The following is a 22,621-nucleotide window of genomic DNA, read 5'->3' on the forward strand; positions in this document are numbered from 1 at the left end:
TGCCAAAAAATCATTAAAGTCATTTTCAGAAGATTTTTAAATATAGAGCTCTGTGTAATAAATATAAAGAGGTATGCAATTGGGAGAAATTTATATGCCTCCTATCAAAATTTGATTATCACCACAGCAAATTCCTTGGGGGGAAAACTTACAGAAGAATCTGTGTGTGTATTTCCAAGAATAAAGAAACACTTTTAGTAATACAAACATTATGATTACAATATTGATGACAACGTCCACTGAAAGACTATCTTATTACCATACAAACATTTTATTTTCACCCTTTTAGATGCAATGTATATGATAATATATTCATTGGGAAGAATTACTTGTTTGAAATCAAGTCAAGTCTGGAACTAGTTTAATCCTCTAATACTTAATTTGGAAAAAAAAAAGTGTAAAGCTTTTAACAAGTTTAAATATTTCCATTTATTATCAAAATTCTTGATTTAATAGGCAAAACCTCTTAATGAAGAACTTTATGACATATGAAATGCATGTCATGAGCATACAAATCTCTTAACAGGTCTTTTTTAACTGAAGCATCATTCTGACCTATGAAAATTGAGTTTGACAACTTTATTAAAATGAGATGATTTAGGGATGAACTTTTCCATTAGTCCTTCAAATATATTGCCTTGCACTCACCAGTTTAATTGCATTTAAGAATGAAAAAATGGAAGGATATGTGTTAAAACCAAAGGAATAATATTTAAAATCCATATTTGCTGTTATTCAATTTTTTTAATATTTTAAATTGCTACTTATTTTCAATAGTTAGGAGGAATTATTCTACCACCATAGGCAAGATGGTGAAAGAGGTATGATTTCAATTACACCTAGAATATATCTGCAAAAGCAAATGTCCCATGAAAGCAAGAGGTTAACTTTGCTGCTCATAGTATGAACAGATAGCTGATTTGCACACACATATTCCTTTTATCCTGCAGATTTTCTAACAGACAAGGTGGTTGCAACAATTCCATGTTGTTCATCAATAATAACAGTCACAATACATTACTATGTGAAAATTATTTGGCAGATTAGATACACATGATGTCATCTAAATAACTATAAAGAAACTAACTGGATCCAGAATTTTTCTTTTCTTTTCCTTGATGAGTTGGGGAGAGGTAAAGAAAGAGTCTTCTTTTTATCAGTTATGATAATTGTAAGTGCTTGCATTTTTACAATGGTTCAGTTCAGTTTAGTTCAGGCGCTCAATCATGTCCAGCTCTTATAATGGTTATTACTATTGAATTTTGGAAAGCATAATTTCCTGCATAGTAACATCTATTCCTGCTTTATTGACTATGCCAAAGCCTTTGACTGTGTGGATCACAATAAACTGTGGAAAATTCTGAAAGAGATGGGAATACCAGACCACCTGACCTACCTCTTGAGAAACCTATATTCAGGTCAGGAGCAATAGTTAGAACTGGACATGGAACAACAGACTGGTTCCAAATAGGAAAAGGAGTATGTCAAGGCTGTATATTGTCACCCTGCTTATTTAACTTCTATGCAGAGTACATCATGAGAAATGCTGGGCTGGAAGGAGCACAAGCTGGAATCAAGATTGCTGGGATAAATATCAGTAACCTCAGATATGCAGATGACACCACCCTTATGGCAGAAAGTGAAGAGGAACTAAAAATTGAAAGTGAAAAGTGGAGAGTGGAAAAGTTGGCTTAAAGCTCAACATTCAGAAAATGAAGATCATGGCATCTGGTCCCATCACTTCATGGGAAATAGATGGGGAAACAGTGGAAACAGTGTCAGACTTTATTTTGGGGGGCTCCAAAATCACTGCAGATGGTGACTGCAGCCATGAATTTAAAAGACACTTACTCCTTGGAAGAAAAGTTATGACCAATCTAGATAGCATGTTGAAAAGCAGAGACATTACTTTGCCAACAAAGGTCTGTCTAGTCAAGGCTATGGTTTTTCCAGTAGTCATGTATGGATGTGAGAGTTGGACTGTGAAGAAGGCTGAGTGCTGAAGAATTGATGCTTTTGAACTGTGGTGTTGGAGAAGACTCTTGAGAGTCCCTTGGACTGCAAGAAGATCCAACCAGTCCATTCAGAAGCTAATCAGCCCTGGGATTTCTTTGGAAGGAATGATGCTAAAGCTGAAACTCCAGTATTTTGGCCACCTCATGAGAAGAGTTGACTCATTGGAAGACTCTGATGCTGGGAGGGATTGGGGGCAAGAGGAGAAGGGGACGACAGAGGATGAGATGATGGCATCACTGACTCAATGGATGTGAGTCTGAGTGAACTCCGGGAGTTGGTGATGGACAGGGAGGCCTGGCATGCTGCGATTCATGGGGTTGCAAAGAGTTGGACACGACTGAGTGACTGAACTGAACTGAACTGAGCATTATTTCCGTCGTTTCCTTTGAACTGCTATTTCTTATCCTACACTCAGGATCATCCCCTTTTTTTCTCAAGTGTCAACTCACTCAGAGTTTCCTTTTCTTCATGTCTCTGATTGCCAGGCTCAATTAATATTTATCAAGACATGTATACATTATGATTATACAATATATGTACAAAATATTTTTTATAATTTCCCATCTGTACTATAAATTCCATAAGACTGGTATTTCAACTTTTGTTTTCATTTTTTAACTTTCTTTAAGGACTTCAGCATTTTTTTACATGGAAGGATGAGGTCATTTGGGAAGGATGGAGGAAGATCTACAGTGAAGAGACATCAGGGTATTTAAATTACTTCATGATCCACATGGATGAATCAGTTAAGCAGGGTTGGGACTTTGATCATCTGTCAAAATGGAAATCTGAACAAATAATGTAATATGTCAATATATTTAGGCCACTTTCCAAAGAAAAAGTTAAAGTTGGGAATGATGCTAGATTGAATGCAGAAAATAGTGAAGTACAACCTGCTAAAGTAAATAAACACAGCCTAAATTCTACAATAAAAGATTAACTTATAACATATCCTAGAATATATAACTCCCAATGAACTGAAAGCTTTTTTAAACTACCAGAAGAATTTTAACATCTGGTGGGGCTGATTCTGGATTCCTTCCTTGTTTTCCAGTAGAATTATATTTTCTTTGTCAAGTTACATGTGTTTCATTGATAGTAACCTTGCAACAGAACATGCTGTACATATTAACACTGAGTAAATATATCACAGTCTGATGATTTGCACTGTATTCAAGAAAAGAGTTATCATCTTTCAAAATTGCTTGTTTAAATTTAATGTAACGTTTTTGAATGAAGTCCAGGGATATTTAGGTGAATCTTTCATAAATTCACCTAAATAATAAATATATCCTGGACATGTAAATCTGTTGATCATTAGTGTATTAGAGATACTGGGGAGAAAAAAAAACACAGAAGACCCCTTTGTCCCTCATCCTTTTGAAGTTAGTAGTTATTATAAATAGAATCTACTCTATATGCTATATGTTCTATTGTAAATAGTATAGTGCAAAAAATATATAATCTAAAACAAACTTTTAAAACACATGAGAAAGTCTAAATTAAGTCTTTACAACTCTGATGTTATACTGTCTAGTTTGCAACTATGGCTCTCCCTTGGATGGACTTTTGGAAATGTTACTTATTTTTCTTGGAATAAGTTATATATTTCTCAAACAGTACTCCACTGTAAAATAGAAATACTAGTAACACCTTGCTTCAAATGTTTGTGGTTTGATTTAAAGAAAATAGTATATATGAATTACTTAGTAAAATGCTTGAAAGTGAACATTGCTTAGTTATGTCTGACTCTTTGTGACCCCATGGACTATACAGTCCGTGGAATTCTCCAGGCCAAAATACTGGAGTGGGTAGCCTTTGCCTTTTCCAGGGAAACTTCTCAACCCAGGAATTGAACTGGAGTATCTGTGTTGCAGGCAGATTATTTACCAACTGAGCTATCAGGGAAAATCTTGGCTATAGGAAAAGAGTGCTACCATTCAACAATACAATTACTATAATATATTTTTATGTAGTAATAATTCTAAACTATATTTTCTAGCAACCTAGCAGATAGGTGGAATCACATGACACTATATGGGTAATACAATATGAACAAAATTTTAATAATTCCCTATCCTTATATAAAATATTCCATGAACAGTCTTCAGCAGTTTCCATTTATGAGGGTAGATGCATTTGCAAATCACTAGATCAGTTCAGTTCTGTTGCTCAGTTGTGTCCAACTCTTTGCGACCCCATGGGCTGCAGCATGCCAGGCTTCCCTGTCCATCACCAACTCCCAGAGTTTGCTCAAACTCATGTCCATTGAGTCGGTGATGTCATACAACCATCTCATCTTCTTTTGTCTCCATCTGTTCCTACCTTCAATCTTTCCCAACATCAGGGTCTTTTCCAATGAGTCAGTTCTTTGAGTCAGGTGGCCAAAGTACTGGAGTTTCAGATTCAGCATCAGTTCTTCCATTGAATATTCAGGACTGATTTCTTTTAGGATTGACTGGTTTGATCTCCTTGCAGTCCAAGGGATACTCAACAGTCTTCTCCAAAACCACAGTTCAAAAGTATCAATTCTTTGGCACTTTATAGTTCAAATCTCACATCCATACATGACTACTGGAAAAAACATACCTTTGACTAGATGGACCTTTGTTGGCAAAGTAATGTCTCTGCTTTTTAATATGCTGTCTAGCTTAGTCATAGCTTTTCTTCCAAGGAGCAAGTATTGTTTAATTTCATGGCCTCAGTCACTATCTGCAGTGATTTTGGAGCCCAGAATAATAAGGTCTCTCACTATTTCCTAAATCACTAGATAGGCAAGCCTATATCTATGAATAAATGCATGGAGCAGAGAGATGTTGGTTCTCAGTCTCTTGACCTCTGACATGGCTAAAATAAATATACATCTACTGAGCTTGCTTTAAGTGAGAAGCTGTAAAATGTGGTGTTTGTAGTGTTTCCAGATTGTTATGATCCGTATTTAGTTAGGTATTCAATATAGAAGAGGCAAAGAGTTCTCAAAATCTGGCAGATAGTAGTACCTGCTTGTGAATATTATTGCATTGATTTCTTATCAGTACTAGTAGCAAATTATCACTAATATAATGGCTTTAAACACCAAAATTGACAAAAAATTATGAATATTTTAGCTTTTGTGGTCAAGGATCTTGAGATAGAAAGATTATTTTACATTATCTTAATAAGTTGAGTGTGTTAACAAGGGTCCCTATGTTATTCAGAGGGAGTCTGAATAGTCAGAGAAGGAAGCATCACAGAAAAAAAGGTAGAGAGAGATTATTATGTTGGATTAAGTAAAATATGATCATGGTTTAGTCATGCATGGTAGCTGTGGAATTAATTACAATATTTGTAGTTTGGATATATTGATAAAGTACAATCAGCACAGATTGCTGCCACAATGGGTAAAAGATGGAAGGGCGAATGAATCAAGGATGATTCCAAAGTTTTTATTCTGAGCAAATGGAAAATGAACTTGAAATCAATTAGGATGGGACATACTACATATGGCATAGCTTTGAGGGAAGGTCAGGAATTTAGCTTTGTATTTGTTGTGTTTAAAATATCTATATGAGAGATCCAAGTGGAGAAGTGGATCAATATGTTAATAATATATATGATATATTTGGGAGCCATTTACATATAGAGGAGGGTTGTTACCATGTGATTGGATGACATTGCCAAGACAATGAATGCTAACCTAGAAAAGAGTCAGAGAAAAATGCAAATCTGGTTTTAATTTACTTTGTAAATTATGATTGCCAGAGAAAGTAATATTGAGTGAATGACACTTTGGAAAAGTGGGAAGCAGAAAGATGATTCCTTAGTGAAATAATATCTATTGATAAAGAGTGACTAGAAAAAGTCATTTAAAAGTTTAAACCATGTAAAGTAATTAGCCTCCAATTAAAATAAATAATTCATATTAAAAAATGTTTAAACCTTTTGGGACTTCAGAAAGAAGCCTTTGCTGGCTGACCAAAGACAATTAATGATTATACCCTGTGAGTAGACAGGAATGCTGGTTTCTATTTTGCTGCATGAAAAAACAAGCCAATGGGCTGTATGTGGACTATTAATATCTTTATTTCCATGTAAAGATTTCTTGTGTTAGTAAATAAATGCCATTTGTAGAATTCCTTGTAGAATACAGAGAAAAGAGACAGAAATTCCACTTAAATTTGGTTGCTAAGAGCCAGCTGACCAATATCTGAGACAAAATGATGACCATGAAAATGAAGTGGAGTGGGTATACATGAAAAATGCTTGGGAACTGACTGTGTGCTTAAATGTTATACAACCTAATTTAAAGACATGGTGTTGTTTATTTATTTATTTACATCCTCTCAGTCTTTCTCTCTCTTTTTTCACACTCAGGTCCAACAGGTTATTTTATTGTTTTTATTTATCAAATATAGACTCATTCTATTATTTAGCTTCTCAGACAATGTTATTCTAGTTTAAGGCAATTTTTTTGTATTCTACTTATTTTCTCCTTTCATCTTGTAAAAACATTTTATAAAGATGTGATCTCATAAATAAGTATATGGCCCAGTGCTTTCTATAGGTATGTTGTGCTAAGTTCTGATTGTGTCATCAGTGTCAACATCTTATCTTTGATAATTACAGTCTTTCTGGAGCTTGGCTATGGGATATTTTTTTCCCCTTTAGAATTATTTTTTAGGATGAAGATCCAAAAAATTCTGAAGAAAAATTTTGATATGAGCAGAATATACAGGTTTCTGAGTAGAAATTCTACTGTTTAGGTTATTACTAATTCAAAGGAAAATCATAGAAAAGTTAAGTAGATTTACTACCATGATCTTATTTCTTGTTGGCAGGGGAAATAATTTTAATTCAAAGTGTATCTTCTGTCAACTAATTATGCACAGAACTAGTAAGATAAACTTCAGACATATTCTTGGAAATACATAATTTTGATGACAAAAGTAACATTAACAATCAGTCCATATTATTTCCTGCTGCTACTACTGCTAAGTCACTTCAGTCGTGTCCAACTCTGCAGCGACCCCATAGACGGCAGCCCACCAGGCTCCCCCCGTCCCTGGGATTCTCCAGGCAAGAACACTGGAGTGGGTATATTATTTCCTAAATATACCTTATTTTCCTAATATATGACAAAAGAATTAGAATATTAAACTTGAACTATAAAGGATGTATGAAAAAGATCAGAAATGTATTGCTTTGTGTTTTGAAAATACCTACAAAAACGCTATATTATCATTGTTGATAATAGTATTCCTCCTTTTTTGAATCACTTGTTTCTTTCAAAAAGAAAAAAGTGAAGTTCCTTTCAATAAAGTGACATTATTGCTGACTGCTTTGTGATACCTAAAAGCTAATATGATTCAAATGTTTATTTATTATATTCAGCAGTATTCCAGAAGAGGATGACCAACACATTGGGAAATGTTTGTTGAGTGACAAATTGCTCATTCTTCCTCAACTGCCACTTTCAACCAACTAAGTTTCCAAAGTTGAAAAACAAATAAATGGGCAAGAAAAAACATCAGAGTTATTATATTTGTCCCACCTAGTTCTTGTAACCATGCACAAAGTAACTACCACCTAAAGTTTGGAAGAGATAAAATTAAATATTCTAAGTTGTCATTCAGTCACATAACTTCTGCTCTTTAATTTATACTCAAAATATGTTTAAGTATTTTGCAGACAGTCATCTATCAATAAAACAGTTTTCTTCCCTAGTACTATACACACTGTAAGTGATTAGAAGTGATACTATTGATTATTATCATGATGATAATGATGTGGTATATTGTTCAGTTTTTTAAACTGTTTCTTTGTACACGTTCTTTCCTTATTAACACAAGTTAGACAACTATACTGCTCCTCAAAAAATGTTTTCACTCAGTGTTGCCGTGACATTTAAATAGTATTTGTAATCAACATATGTCTGTAAATAAATGAGAGATAACTAAGTAGAGCTTTAAATTTTGAAATTTGTGTGTGATTTTCTCTTGTAAAAAACCTGAAATACAGTATAAGAATAATAGTTTCAAAGTGTATCAAGAAAATGAAGCAGAGTCTCCCAGGAAAATGTAGATTAATGAAGTACCTTCATAGATCATGTGTGTTTATTTTGTGTCATTTTTATAATTTTACTTGAAGATTTAATTATGTCAGTATTATTTGATTAAAATTAAGAGCATAGAGTTATGCTAAAGCCATTATCTATTTTTTTATGATTCATCTCTTCCTGAAACTTTAATTTCAAAATTTATTAGGCATCAAATCTTTTTCTGCAGTTTTCAGGACCCTGTCACCAGTACTTTACATTTTGGTTAAAGTGCAAGTACTGTTGTTTGCTATCTGGATGCAATTCCTCTCTATGTAGATTCGAGAAAGGGATGTAGCTTCATGTCAAAAATACATTTTGTTTTACTTTTTAAAATGTAGCCTGAAGAACTGGAAAGGAAATACATTACACACAGGGATGCTGAGTTGTGTTCTCCACTGAATTTTATTTAAAAGCTCACAGATATTTCTGATTGCTATTCTGCCAACAATCTTTGACTTTAATGTATTTAATTGATTTTTTCCACTTATCCTCTTTTATTTTCTCTTCATATAGTAATTTGTATATTAATGAAAATAAAACACCAGTAATTGTTATCACTGAGTGTTTACCATGTTCTGGCCACTTTAATGAACACTTTATATACACTATTTTATTGTCCCTTCTAGCAGAAATATTTTCCATTTCACAGATAAAATTAAGACTGAGATTAAGAGGTGTTATAGGGTAGGTGATGAGGTAAGATTTGAGTATTAGTTGGTCTGGTACATAATCTGTACTTTGCCATATAATTCTTCACTCTACTTGTCTTTCTTTTTACTAGTCTTAAATTTTACTATTAATTAACACACATATGCAATTGAAATTATATACATTAGATACTGAGATGTGATTGGCCTGGTATTATTTTATAAAAAAAATTAAAAATGAGAAAATTTTTGATCACAAACTTTTAAGGAAGCACAGTAACCTGAAATTTCTTTCCACTAGTTAAAAAAAAAAAATGAGATCAACCTTTTATTCTAACATAATTACTCTCTTAATAATATATTGCTGAAACATTTTCTGCAGATACAGAGAAGGAAAAGAAGCAGTATATATTACAGGTACACATTGATTATCACAAAATCCTAGTGCTGAAAAATGAATTTTAATACCAGTTAAGCTGTCACTAAGTCAGAGTTATGAATATAGTCTGGTGAAATTCTTGATAATTAGTTATAATTTTCAGTGTTTGGAAAACAATTTGCTGGGCAGATGTTTTTCCATTGTCCTAAATGTTCCTATCGCTGTGAAGTGTTGAACATTTTCTCTGGTTTATGCTCCAAACGTATTAATCTTTCCAGTCGTTAAAGATGATTACCTGGTAACATTAACATACAAATGTACAGTGATCACTATGCTCTTATGAACTCCTTATAATCTACACACTTGAAAAAGTCAAATTATTCTTTGTTAGGTGATGTGGTGCCTTGTTTAAAAAGTGAATTTATCATTAAGTTGCAGGCTTTGAAAATTAAGTATTAATTGAGCTGGAACTATTAGAAAATTATCTCAGAAAAACATCATTTAACATGTAATTCCTTAAATTTGTAATGTTATGAATGAGATTCCTGGGACAAAAGCTTGTTTATGCCAATGAAATAAGTTAGTTTCTGCTCTTTCTAAGTACAGTGATTGTTTATCAGACCTCCCTTATAAAATTTCATCTTAAATTTCAACCAAGTATTAGATATTTAGAAATCAATTATCTAGTTTATGGTTTCTCTGAACCTCTATTTTTGTTTCTGTAGTTCTTTCTTTTCTCTAGAGCAATCAAAATCCCCAAAATCTTTTAAATAATAGGAAAGAAATATGCATTCATTATTCATTTGTATTAATTATACATAATCCTAAGGAAAAGTTTATGATAAAGATTATTGATAGTTTAATAAAAATAGGACTGGAAATCTATAAATTAAATTTGTTCTGGTTATTTATACACCAGAATAATGAAGGATTCTGTGATGATATTTTGAACTAAAAATTAAGTTAATCCTTAAGAAATGAATACTAGTTAACTAAGAAGAAAGGTAAATAATTTTAAAACCTTAAAACTATTCTCTATCAAAAAGCTTATACACCATGATCAAGTCGGGTTTATTCCAGGAATGCAATGATTCTTCAGTATACACAAATCAATCAATGTGATACACCATATTAACAAATTGAAAGATAAAAACAATATGATAATCTCAATAGATGTAGAAAAAGCCTTTGACAAGATTCAGCACCCATTTATGATTAAAACTCTTCAAAAAAATGGGCATAGAAGGAACTTACCTCAATATAGTGAAGGCCATATATGACAAGCTTACAGTAAACATTATTCTCAATTGTGAAAAACTGAAAGCATCCCCCCTAAGATCAGGAATGAGACACGGGTGTCCACTTTCACCATGATTATTCAACATAGTTCTGGAAGTCCTAGCTACAGCAATCAGAGAAGACAAACAAACAAAAGGAATCCAGATCAGAAAAATATCTTGCTGTTTGTACATGACATGATACTATGCATGCTGCTGCTACATCGCTTCAGTCATGTCCGACTCTGTGCAACTCCACAGAGGGCAGCCCCACCAAGATCTTCTGTCCGTGATATTCTCCAGGCAAGAATACTGGAGTGGGCTGCCATTTCTTACTCCAATGCATGAAAGTGGAAAGTGAAATTGAAAATGAAGTCACTGAGTCATATCCGACTCTTAGCGACCCCATGAGGTCTACCAGGCTCCTCCATCTATGGGATTTTCCAGGCAAGAGTACTGGAGTAGGTTGCCATTTCCTTCTCTGGATACTGTGCATAGAAAACCCTAAAGATAGTAACAGAAAGTACTAGAAATAATCAGGAATTTAGCAAATTTGCAGGATACAAAATCAATACACAGAAATCACTTGTATGCCTATATACTAACAGCAAAAAATCAGAAAGAGAAATTAAGGAATAAATCCCATTCACCATTGCAGGGAAAAAAAAAAAAATCTAGGAATAAACTTACCTAAGGAGACAAAAGAACTGTACACAGCAAATTAAAAGACACTGATGAAATAAACCAAAGATGACATAAAGAGATGGACAGATATTTCATGTTTTTGAGTAGGAAGAATAAATATTGTGAAAATGACTATACTACCAAATGCAATCTACAGATTCAATGAGATCCCTATCAAACTACCAATGACATTTTTCACAGAACTAGAACAAAAAATTTCACAGTTTATATGGAAACAAAAAAGACCCTGAATAGCCAAAGCAATCTTGAGAAAGAAGAACAGAGCTGGAGGTATCAACCTTCCTGACTTCAGATTATACCACAAAGTTACAGTCATCAAGACAGTATGATACTGGCACAAAAACAGAAATATAGACCAATGGAACCAGATAGAAAACCAAGAAATAAGCCCATGCACCCATCGATACCTTATTTTTGACAAAGGAGGCAAGAAAATACAATGGGGTAAAGATAGCCTCTTCAATAAATGATGCTGGGAAAACTGGACAGCTCCATGTAAAAGAATGAAATTAGAACACTTCTTAGCACCATACATAAAGATAAAGTAAAAAATGAATTAAAGACCTAAATGTAAGCCCAGAAACTATAAGACTCTTAGAGGAAAACATAGGCAGAACACTATGAGGTAAACAAAGCAAGATCCTCTATGACCCACCTCCTAGAGTAACAGAAATAAAAACAAAAGTAAACAAGTGGGACCTGATTAAACTTAAAAACTTTTGCACAGCAAAGAAAACTATAAGCAAACTATAAGCAAGGTTGAAAGACCACTCTCAGAATGGGAGAAAATAATAGCAAATGAAACAGCTGACAAAGGCTTAATTCCCAAAATATACAAACAACTCATTCAACTCAATACCAGAAAAGCAAATAACCCAATCAAAAAGTGGGAAAAAAACATAAACAGACATTTCTCCAAAGAAGACATACAGATGGCTAACAAGCACATGAAAAGATGCTCAAAATTGCTCAATATTAGAGTAATGCCAATCAAAAATAGAATGAGATATCACCTCACACTGGTCAGAACGGCCATCATCAAAAAGTCTACAAACAAGAAAGCTGAAGATGTGGAGAAAAGGGAACACTCTTGCACTGTTGGTGGAAATGTAAATTGATACAGCCACTATAGAAGACTGTATGGAGATTCCTTAAAAAAAAAAGAAAAAACTAGGAATAAAACCACCATATGACCCAGCAATCCCACTCCAGGCATATACCCTGAAGAAACCAAAATTGAAAAAGACACATGTATCCCATTGTTTATTGCAGCACTATTTACAATAGCTAGAACATGGAAGCAACCTAGATGTACAGCAACAGATGAATGGATAAAGAAGTGATGGTACATATGCGTGATGGAATATTACTCAGCCAGAAAAAAGAACACATTTGAGTAAGTTCTAATGTGGTGGGTGAACCTTGAACCTATCATACAGAGTGAAATAAGTCAGAAAGAGAAAGATAAATATCATATTCTAATGCATATATATGGAATCTAGAAAACTAGTACTGAAGAACTTATTTACAGGGCAGCAATGGAGAAACAGACATAGAAAGCACACTTGTGGACACGGGGAGAGGGGAGGAGAGGGTGAGATGTATGGAGAGAGTAACATGGAAACTTACATTACCGTATGTAAAATAGATAGCCAACAGAATTTGCTGTATGGCTCAGGAAACTCAAACAGGGGTTCTGTATCAACCTAGAGGGATGTCATGGGAGGGAGATGGGAGGGAAGTTTAAAAGGGAGAGGTTGAGAGGAGCTACCCCACCCCCAAGGTCAGGGGCAGTGGCTGAGAGGAGCTACCCCACATCCAAGGAGTGGCAGCTGCACGGGCACAGGAGGGCCGATAGAGCTACTCCATGTTCAAGATCAGGAGGGGTGACTCATCCAAGGTAAGGAGCAGCAGCTGCACTTTGCTGGAGCAGCCATGAAGAGATACCCCACATCCAAGGTAAAAGAAACCCAAGTAAGATGGGAGGTGTTGTGAGATGTCATCAGAGGGCAGACACTGAAACCATAATCACAGAAAACTAGCTAATCTGATCACATGGACCACAGCCTTGTCTAACTCAATGAAATTAAGCCATGCTGTGTGGGGGCACCCAAGACGAACAGGTCATGGTGGAGAGGTCTGACAGAGTGTGGTCCACTGGAGAAAGGAATGGCAAACCACTTCTGTATTCTTGCCTTCAGAACCCCATGAACAGTATGAAAAGGCAAAACAATAGGATACTGAAAGGGGAATGCCCCAGGTCAGTAGGTGCCCAATATGCTACTGGAGATCAGTGGAGAAATAACTCCAGAAAGAATGAAGGGATGGAGCCAAAGCAAAAACATAACATTACACAGCTGTGGATGTGACTGGTGATAGAAGCAAGGTCCAAAGCTGTAAAGAGCAATATTGCATAGGAATCTGGAATGTCAGGTCCATGAATCAAGGCAAATTGGAGGTGGTCAAACAGGACATGGCAAGAGTGAACGTTGACATTCTAGGAATCAGCGAACTAAAATGGACTGGAATGGGTGGATTTAGCTCAGATGACCATTATATCTACTACTGTGGGCAGGAATCCCTTAGAAGAAATGGAGTAGCCATCATGGTCAACAAAAGAGTCCGAAATGCACTACTTGGATGCAATCTCAAAAACGACAGAATGATCTCTGTTCGTTTCCAAGGCAAATCATTCAATATCACGATGATCCAAGCCTATGCCCCAACCAGGAACGCTGAAGAAGCTGAGGTTGAACGGTTCTATGAAGACCTACAAGACCTTTTAGAACTAACACCCCCAAAAGATGTCCTTTTCATTACAGGGGACTGGAATGCAAAAATAGGAAGTCAAGAGACACCTGAATGCAAAAGTAGGAAGTGAAGAAACACCTGGAGTAACAGGCAAATTTGGCCTTGAAATACGGAATGAAGCAGGGTAAAGACTAATAGAGTTCTGCCAAGAGAACACACTGGTCATAGCAAACACCTTCTTCCAACAACACAAAAGAAGACTCTAGACATGGACATCACCAGATGGCCAACAGTGAAATTAGATTGATTATATTCTTTGCAGCCAAAGATGGAGAAGCTCTATACAGTCAGCAGAAACAAGACCGGAAGTGGACTGTGGCTCAGATTATGAACTCCTTATTGCCAAATTCAGACTTAAATTGAAAAAGGTAGGGAAACCCACTAGACCATTCAAGTATGACCTAAATCAAATCCCTTATGATTATAGAGTAGGAATGAGAAATAGATTTAAGGGACTAGATCTGATAGATAGAGTGCCTGATGATCTATGGATGGGTGTTTATGACATTGTACAGGAAACAGGGATCAAGACCATCCTCATGGAAAAGAAATGTAAAAAAGAAAAATGGTTGTTGACGAAGCCTTACAAATAGCTATGAAAAGAAGATAAGTGAAAAGAAAAGGAGAAAAGGAAAGATATAAGCATCTGAATGCAGAGTTCCAAAGAATATCAAGGAGAGATTAAAAAAAAAAAAAAAAAGGCTTCCTCAGCGATCAAAGCAAAGAAATAGAAGAAAACAACAGAATGGGAAAGACTAGAGATCTCTTCAAGAAAATTACAGATACCAAGGGAACATTTCATGCAAAGATGGGCTTGATAAACGACAGTAATGGTATGGATCTCACAGAAGCAGAAGATATTAAGAAGAGGTGGCAAGAATACACAAAAGAACAGTACAAAAAGAGATCTTCAAGACCAAGATAATCACAATGCTGTAATCACTCACCTAGAGCTAGACATCCTGGAATGAGAAGTCAAGTGGGCCTTAGAAAGCATCACTACAAACAAAGCTAGTGGAGGTGATGAAATTCCAGTTGAGCTATTTCTAATCCTAAAAGGTGATGCTGAGAAAGTGCTGCACTCAATATGCCAGCAAAGTTGGAAAACTCAGCAGTGGCCACAGGACTAGAAAAGGTCAGTTTTCATTCCAATCCCAAAGAAAGGCAACACCAAAGAATGCTCAAACTACTGCATAATTGCACTCATCTCACACACTAGTAAAGTAACGCTCAAAATTCTCCAAGCCAAGCTTCAGCAATATGTGAACCGTGAACTTCCAGATGTTCAACCTGGTTTTAGATAAGGCAGAGGAACCAGAGATCAAATTGTCAATATCCACTGGATCTTGGAAAAAGCAAGAAAGTTCCAGAAAAATAGTTCCATCTATTTCTGCTTTACTGACTATGCCAAAGCCTTTGGCTCTGTGGATCACAATAAACTGTGGAAAATTATAAAAGAGATGGGAATACCAGACCACCTGAGAAACCTGTATGCAAGTCAGGAAGCAACAGTTAGAACTGGACATGGAACAGACTGGTTCCAAATAGGAAAAGGAGTACATCAAGGCTGTATATCGTCACCCTGTTTACTTAACTTCTATGTAGAGTACATCATGAGAAACGCTGGACTGGAAGAAACACAAGCTGGAATCAAGATTGCTGGGAGAAATATCAATAAACTCAGATATGCAGATGACACCACCCTTATGGCAGAAAGTGAAGAGGAACTAAAAAGCGTCTTGATGAAAGTGAAAGAGGAGAGTGAAAAAGTTGGCTTAAAGCTCAACATTCAGAAAAAGAAGATCATGGCATCCAGTCCCATCACTTCATGGGAAATAGATGGGGAAACAGTGGAAACAGTGTAAGACTTTATTTTTGGGGGCTCCAAAATCCCTGCAGATGATGATTGCAGACATGAAAAGAAAAGACGCTTACTCCTTGGGAGGAAAGTTAAGACCAACCTAGATAGCATATTCAAAAGCAGAGACATCACTTTGCCAACAAAGGTCCGTCTAGTCAAGGCTATGGTTTTTCCTGTGGTCATGTATGGATGTGAGAGTTGGACTGTGAAGAAAGCCGAGCGCCAAAGAATTGATGCTTTTGAACTGTGGTGCTGGAGAAGACTCTTGAGAGTCCCTTGGACTGCAATGAGATCTATCCAGTCCATTCTAAAGGAGATCAGTCCTGGGTGTTCATTGGAAAGGCTGATTGAAACTCCAGTACCTTGGCCACTTCATTCGAAGAGTTGACTCATTGGAAAAGACCCTGATGCTGGGAGGGATTGGGGGCAGGAGGAGAAGGGGATGACAGAGGATGAGATGGCTGGATGGCATCACTGACTCGATGGACATGAGTTTGAGTTAATTCCGGGAGCTGGTGATGGACAGGAAGGCCTAGCATTCTGCAATTCATGGGGTCCCAAAGAGTCAAACATGACTGAACGACTGAACTGAACTGAACTGATGGCTGATTTATGTTGAAGTTTGACATAAAACAACAAAATTCCATAAAGCAATTATCCTTCAATTAAAAAAAAACACATTTAAAAAATGGTTGGCAACCTATAAATTTAATATGTTCTGGTTAATTATATTCCAGAATAATGAAAGATTCTGTGATAATATTTTGAAATAAAAAAGAAGTTAATCCTAAAGAAATAAATATGAGTTAAATAAGACAACTAGTAAATAATTTTAAAACCTTAAAGCTATTCTCTATGACATGATTTTCTTATCACTGTTAGCTTCAAAACATAATCAGTGTAAAATGACCCAAGCAGTAGCAATGTAGTAGGTATCCTATATAAACATTTTGTAAACAATGTTTTGTAAACATTTTTCCAAATTAGTTCAGAAACAAACTTACCTAATGTTTCCAAAAGAATCTCAGTCTTTCTTAAAACAGAAAAATTAGTTCTGTTGAATCTATTACTTTTTTCACCTGAAAAAAATATATACATTTCTATGTTCTAAATATAAAATAAATTCTACTTTAAAATGAAGTATCAACATTGACAATTCTTTAAGCTGCTTATCACTCTGATAATTGATTTTCAGTCATTAATTAAAAAATAAATAAAAAACAGAGCCACAGTTGACTGTAAACTTCCAGTTTCAAGTCTGCTCCATTATCAAATCCTATTCACTCTAACTTTAGAACATATTCCTCACCACATTTCATAACTTTGCTCCAAACCATTATCATTTCTCAAACAAATGCAAAATTTTAAAAGATAGCTTCCTGTTTGTTTTTCCGCATAATAGGAACTTGGAAGTTACCATTCCATCCCAACATGTAAAAGCTAAACACATTGAAAAAACAAACAATTTTTCTGAGTCTTAAGAGAGCGGAAGCCATAGGGAAAATCATACCATCAATATTGTCCCTTGGTAATTACACAAAAGAGTTGAAAACTTACATCTACACAAAACCCTGTACAGGGCTTCCCAGGTGGCATTAGTGGTAAAGAACCTGCCTGCCAGTGCAGGAGACTCAAGAGACATGGGTTTGATCCCTGAGTCAGGAGTATCCCCTAGAGGAGAGCCTTGGCAACCCACTCCAGTATTCTTGCCTGGAGAATCCCATGGATAGAAGAGCCAGGTGGGCTACCATTCCTGGGGTCACAAAGAGTCTGACACGACTGAAGTGACTTGGCACACATGCACGCACCACGCAGAAGACCCGGGTTCGATCCTGGGGTTTGGCAGACCCCCTGGAGGAGGAGGGAAGAGCAACCCACTTTGGTATTTTTGCCTAAAGAATTTCATGGACAGAGGAGCCTGGTGGGCTACAATCCATGGGGCTGCAAAGAGTAAGACACAACTGAGTAACAGTTTTAACCGGGCTGCTTATAGCGGCTCTAGGCCGTTTCCAACACTTGGTGACAACCAAGATGTCCTTTAGTAGGTGAATAGAGAAACTGTGATACATCTAGACAATGGAATATCATCCAGCACAAAGGGAAATAAAATATTATTTATTTTATATTATATATTATTATATTATATATATTATATATTTTTTAATATTATATTTATAAATTCCATAAAAAATGGAAGTGCCTTAAATTCATATTGATAAAGGAAAAAAATCAACCTGAAAAGGTAACATAGTGTATGATTTCAACTATAAGACATTCTGGAAAAAAAGCAAAATAATGGAGAGACAGTAAAAAGATCAGTGATTATCTGAGCTTAAGGGGAATAAGGTGATTTGGAGGAGCACAAAGGCTATCTGAAACTACTCTATGGTACTGTCACGATGCATGCATATATCACCTATACATTAGTCAAACCCCTAGAATGTAAAACGCCAAAGGTGAATTGTAATGGAAACTATGGGCTTCAGGTGATTGTAATGTAATGTAGCTTCATCAGTTGTAACAAATGTTAGTAATATATGAAGATATGTGGGGCAGGGGATATCTGAGAAATGTCTGTATCTTCCTCTTAATTTTATTGTGAAGTGAAAACTGCTCTAGAATATTAAAACTCTTAACTAAAAAGGGAAACAAAATGGTCCACTTATTTCTCTCCTTATAGGAATTAGTGTGTTCAGAAGTCAGAAGTTTCTTTTTAAAATGAAAATAAGATTGACACATTTTGTAGCTGAAAACTCAACATTTTATTCATCTACTACTAAATTAAAAGCTAAAACCCATAACATACTTCAGTAGGTCCTCATGCTCTGTACCTCCCCATTCCTAACTCTCTGAGCTCACCTCCCCTCAGACTTCAGCTCCTTAGCTCACTCTCCTTCAGCCATGTTGGCCTAGAGGCTGTTCCCAGAATCCACTAGGCAATCCCTCCAAGCATCAGAGTCTTTTCCAATGAGTCAACTCTTTGCATGAGGTGGCCAAAGTACTGGAGCTTCAGCTCTAGCATCATTCCTTCCGAAGATCACCCAGGGCTGATTTCCTTTAGAATGGACTGGCTGGATCTCCTTGCAGTCCAAGGGACTCTCAAGAGTCTTTTCCAACAGCACAGTTCAAAAGCATCCATTCTTTGGCACTTGGCTTTCTTCACAGTCCAACTTTCACATCCATACACGACCACTGGAAAAACTATAGCCTTGACTAGATGAACCTTTGTTGGCAAAGTAATGTCTCTGCTTTTCTGTATGCTATCTAGAAAGCTATGAATTTCACAATCACAAAAATGTTATGACTTCTTTATTTATAATGAACCTAACTAAGCTTTTAAAAGCATCAATTCTTTGGCACTCAGCTTTCTTTATAGTACAACTCTCACATCCATACATGACTACTGGAGAAACCATAGCTTTGGCTATACAGACCTTTGTCAGCAAAGTAATGTCTCTGCATTTTAATATGCTGTCTAGGCTGGTCATAACTTTTCTTCCAAGTAAGCATTTTTTTATAATTTTATGCCTGCAGTCAGTTTCTGTAGGGATTTTGGAGTCCAAGAAAATAAAGTCTGAAACTGTTTCCACTGTTTCCCCCATATTTGCCAGGAAGTGATGGGACTGGATGCCACAATCTTGGTTTTGTGAATGTTGAGTTTTAAACCAACATTTTCACTCTCCACTTTCACTTTCATCAAGAGGCTTTTGAGTTCCTCTTCACTTTCTGCCATAAGGGTGGTGTCATCTGCATATCTGAGGTTATTGATATTTCTCCTGGCAATCTTGATTCCAGCTTGTGCTTCATCCAGCCCCGCATTTTGTATGATGTACTCTGCATATAGGTTAAATAGACAGGGTGACAATATACAGCTTTGACATACTCCTTTCCCAATTTGGAACCAGTCTGTTGTTCCATGTCCAGTTCTAACTGTTGCTTCTTGACCTGCATATAAATTTTTCAGGGGGTGTGTAAGGTGGTGATCTACATGGTCAAAGGCTTAGGTGTAATCAATAAAGCAGAAGTAGATATTCTTCTGGTATTCTCTTGGTTTTTTTTTGGATAATCCAGTGGATGTTGGCAATTTGAGCCCTGGTTCCTCTTTCTTTTCTAAATCCAGCTTGAACCTCTGGAAGTTCAAAGTTGATGTACTGTTGAAGCCTGGCTTGGAGAATTTTGAGCATTACTTTGCTAGTGTGTGAGATGAGTGCAATTGTGCGGTAGTTTGAACATTCTTTGGTATTGCTTTTCTTTGGAATTGGAATGAAAACTGACCTTTTCCAGTCCTGTGGCCACTATAAAGAAAATTGAGTACCAAAGAATTGATGCTTTGAACTGTGGTGCTGGAGAAAACTCTTAGAGTCCCTTGGACTGCAAGACCAAACCAGTCAATCCTAAAGGAAATCAGTCCTGAAAATTCATTGGAAGGACTGATGCTGAAGCTGAAGTGAAGCTCTAATACTTTGGCCACCTGATGCAAAGAACTGACTCCTTGGAACAAACCCTGATGCTGGGAAAGATTGAAGACAGGAGGAGAAGGGAACAACAGAGCATGAGATGTTCGGATGGTATTACTGACTCAATGGACATGAGTTTGAGCAAGCTCCAAGAGATTGTGATGGACAGCAAAGCCTGGCGTGCTGCAGCCCATGGGGTCGCAAAGAGTCGGACCCGACTGAGCAACTGAACTGAACTGAACTGAACTGTTCTGTTGATAAAAACAAATCTGTCAGTGCAAGGTAATTCTGTTACTTATGGCTTGCACTCCGAAGAATTCTTTAATTCAGCTCTCTTCTCAAGATTTTCTGCCTTCTCCTTCCCATCCCTCCAAGTGTGATCTAACTTAAGTGTTGCATTAAGATTGATACCGTGTCTGTGATATACAGCCCTTGGTAAGGACTCTTGAGTCAGCCGGTCCTTTGTGCACTTCTGTCTAGGTGGGCATCACCACTGTAATGTGTACATTTTATGGAATTTTGACATTTGTGCTTTCCTGCCATGGCTATTGGCCATAATTGTTGTCCTCCTGACCCCCATCACCAACTTCATGTCTTTTTACAAGTTTGCCCTCAAGGGGCCATAGGAGACTTTAATACACGAGTATCACATTCTGGCATAGGACATAGGAGTGGTTTCCTTAATACTCACAATTGTGGGGGTTTTTTAATTCACTTTTATTAATTTTATAATGAATGTGCTATGAAGTATTCTGGTTCAGAGACAAATTTCTTGTTAATTATATTATAGCCAATAAATATTGGCTGTCCTTGGGCCAGGCTTTATTCTACTGCAACATGAAGAAAACCAAGTTAAATATCCCACAAGAGTGCCTGGGCAGCCATAGGTAATGATGGAGAACAGCGGATGGTCTCTGTTTATGCAAAGGACAGAGAACTGCCCCTCATCCTCTGAAAGAAAGAGGAGGAATGTGCTTCTTTGAGATGGATGGAAATGATCTTGTGTTCTCAGCCTAGTATTTTAGAATGCAATAGATTTTTCTGAGACTCAAATAAACCCTAGATATCTGTGTCTAATAATCCAGGGACTTTTTTTTTCTTTATCTTTCTGACACCATGGACTTTACCTGGGCTCCTAGTATGGGCTAGAACCTTTTGGCCTTCTTGAGTAAGAGCAATTAACTAGACAACTGGCTACATCACATTCTCATGGTATTTAAAAATTTAGATGTTTCTGGGGATTGAAAGCAAATATTCTTCATCTTTATATTGTGTGCATTTCCATAACTCAGGAAGCCAGAACTTTTATCAAGCTGCAATCTATCAGTTCAATTCATTCGTTCAGTCGTGTCCGAATCTTTGAGACCCCATGAATCCCAGCACGCCAGGCCTCCCTGTCCATCACCAACTCCCGCAGTTCACTCAGACTCATGTCCATCGAGTCAGTGATGCCATCCAGCCATTTCATCCTCTGTAGTCCCCTTCTCCTCCTGCCGCCAATCCCTCCCAGCATCAGAATCTTTTCCAATGAGTTAACTCTTCACATGAGGTGGCCAAAGTACTGGAGTTTCAGCTTCAGCATCATTCCTTCCAAAGAAATCCCAGGGTTGATCTCCTTCAGAATGGACTGGTAGTATCTCCTTGCAGTCCAAGGGACTCTCAAGAGTCTTCTCCAGCACCACAGTTAAAAAGTATCAATTCTTCAGTGCTCAGCCTTCTTCACAGTCCAACTCTCACATCCATACATGACTACAGGAAAAACCATAGCCTTGACTAGACGGACCTTAGTCAGCAAAGCAATGTCTCTGCTTTTGAATATGCTATCTAGGTTGGTCATAACTTTTCTTCCAAGGGGTAAGCGTCTTTTAATTTCATGGCTGCAGTCACCATCTGCAGGGATTTTGGAGCCCCAAAAAAGAAAGTCTGACACTGTTTCCACTGTTTACCCATCTATTTCCCATGAAGTGATGGGACCGGATGCCATGATCTTCGTTTTCTGAATGTTGAGCTTTAAGCCAACTTTTTCGTTTTCCTCTTTCACTTTCATCAAGAGGCTTTTTAGCTCCTCTTCACTTTCTGCCATAAGGGTGGTGTCATCTGCATATCTGAGGTTATTGATATTTCTCCCAGCAATCTTGATTCCAGCTTGTGTTTCTTCCAGTCCAGTATTTCTCATGATGTACTCTGCATATAAGTTAAATAAGCAGGGTAACAATACACAGCCTTGACGTACTCCTTTTCCTATTTGGAACCAGTCTGTTGTTCCATGTCCAGTTCTAACTGTTGCTTCCTGACCTGCATGCAGATTTCTCAAGAGGCAGGTCAGGTGGTCTTGTACTCCCATCTCTTTCAGAATTATCCAGTTTATTGTGATCCACAGAGCCAAAGGCTT

The 22,621-nt window shown here is 36.6% G+C and overlaps 1 long non-coding RNA gene across 1 annotated transcript; it reads right to left on the reverse strand.

Moving 5' to 3' along the window:
• Nucleotides 1-4,676: 4,676 nt before the first annotated feature.
• LOC120861698 lies at nucleotides 4,677-22,199 on the reverse strand. The gene is made up of 3 exons (XR_005720586.1): nucleotides 22,169-22,199; nucleotides 22,117-22,119; nucleotides 4,677-4,774 (listed from the first exon to the last, which is right to left on the reverse strand). It is a non-coding gene; the product is annotated as an uncharacterized LOC120861698 (long non-coding RNA).
• Nucleotides 22,200-22,621: the final 422 nt, after the last annotated feature.

Source organism: Oryx dammah, unplaced genomic scaffold (genome assembly GCF_014754425.2).
Source record: "Oryx dammah isolate SB20612 unplaced genomic scaffold, SCBI_Odam_1.1 HiC_scaffold_3, whole genome shotgun sequence".
In the NCBI taxonomy this organism is placed as follows: Eukaryota; Metazoa; Chordata; class Mammalia; order Artiodactyla; family Bovidae; genus Oryx; species Oryx dammah.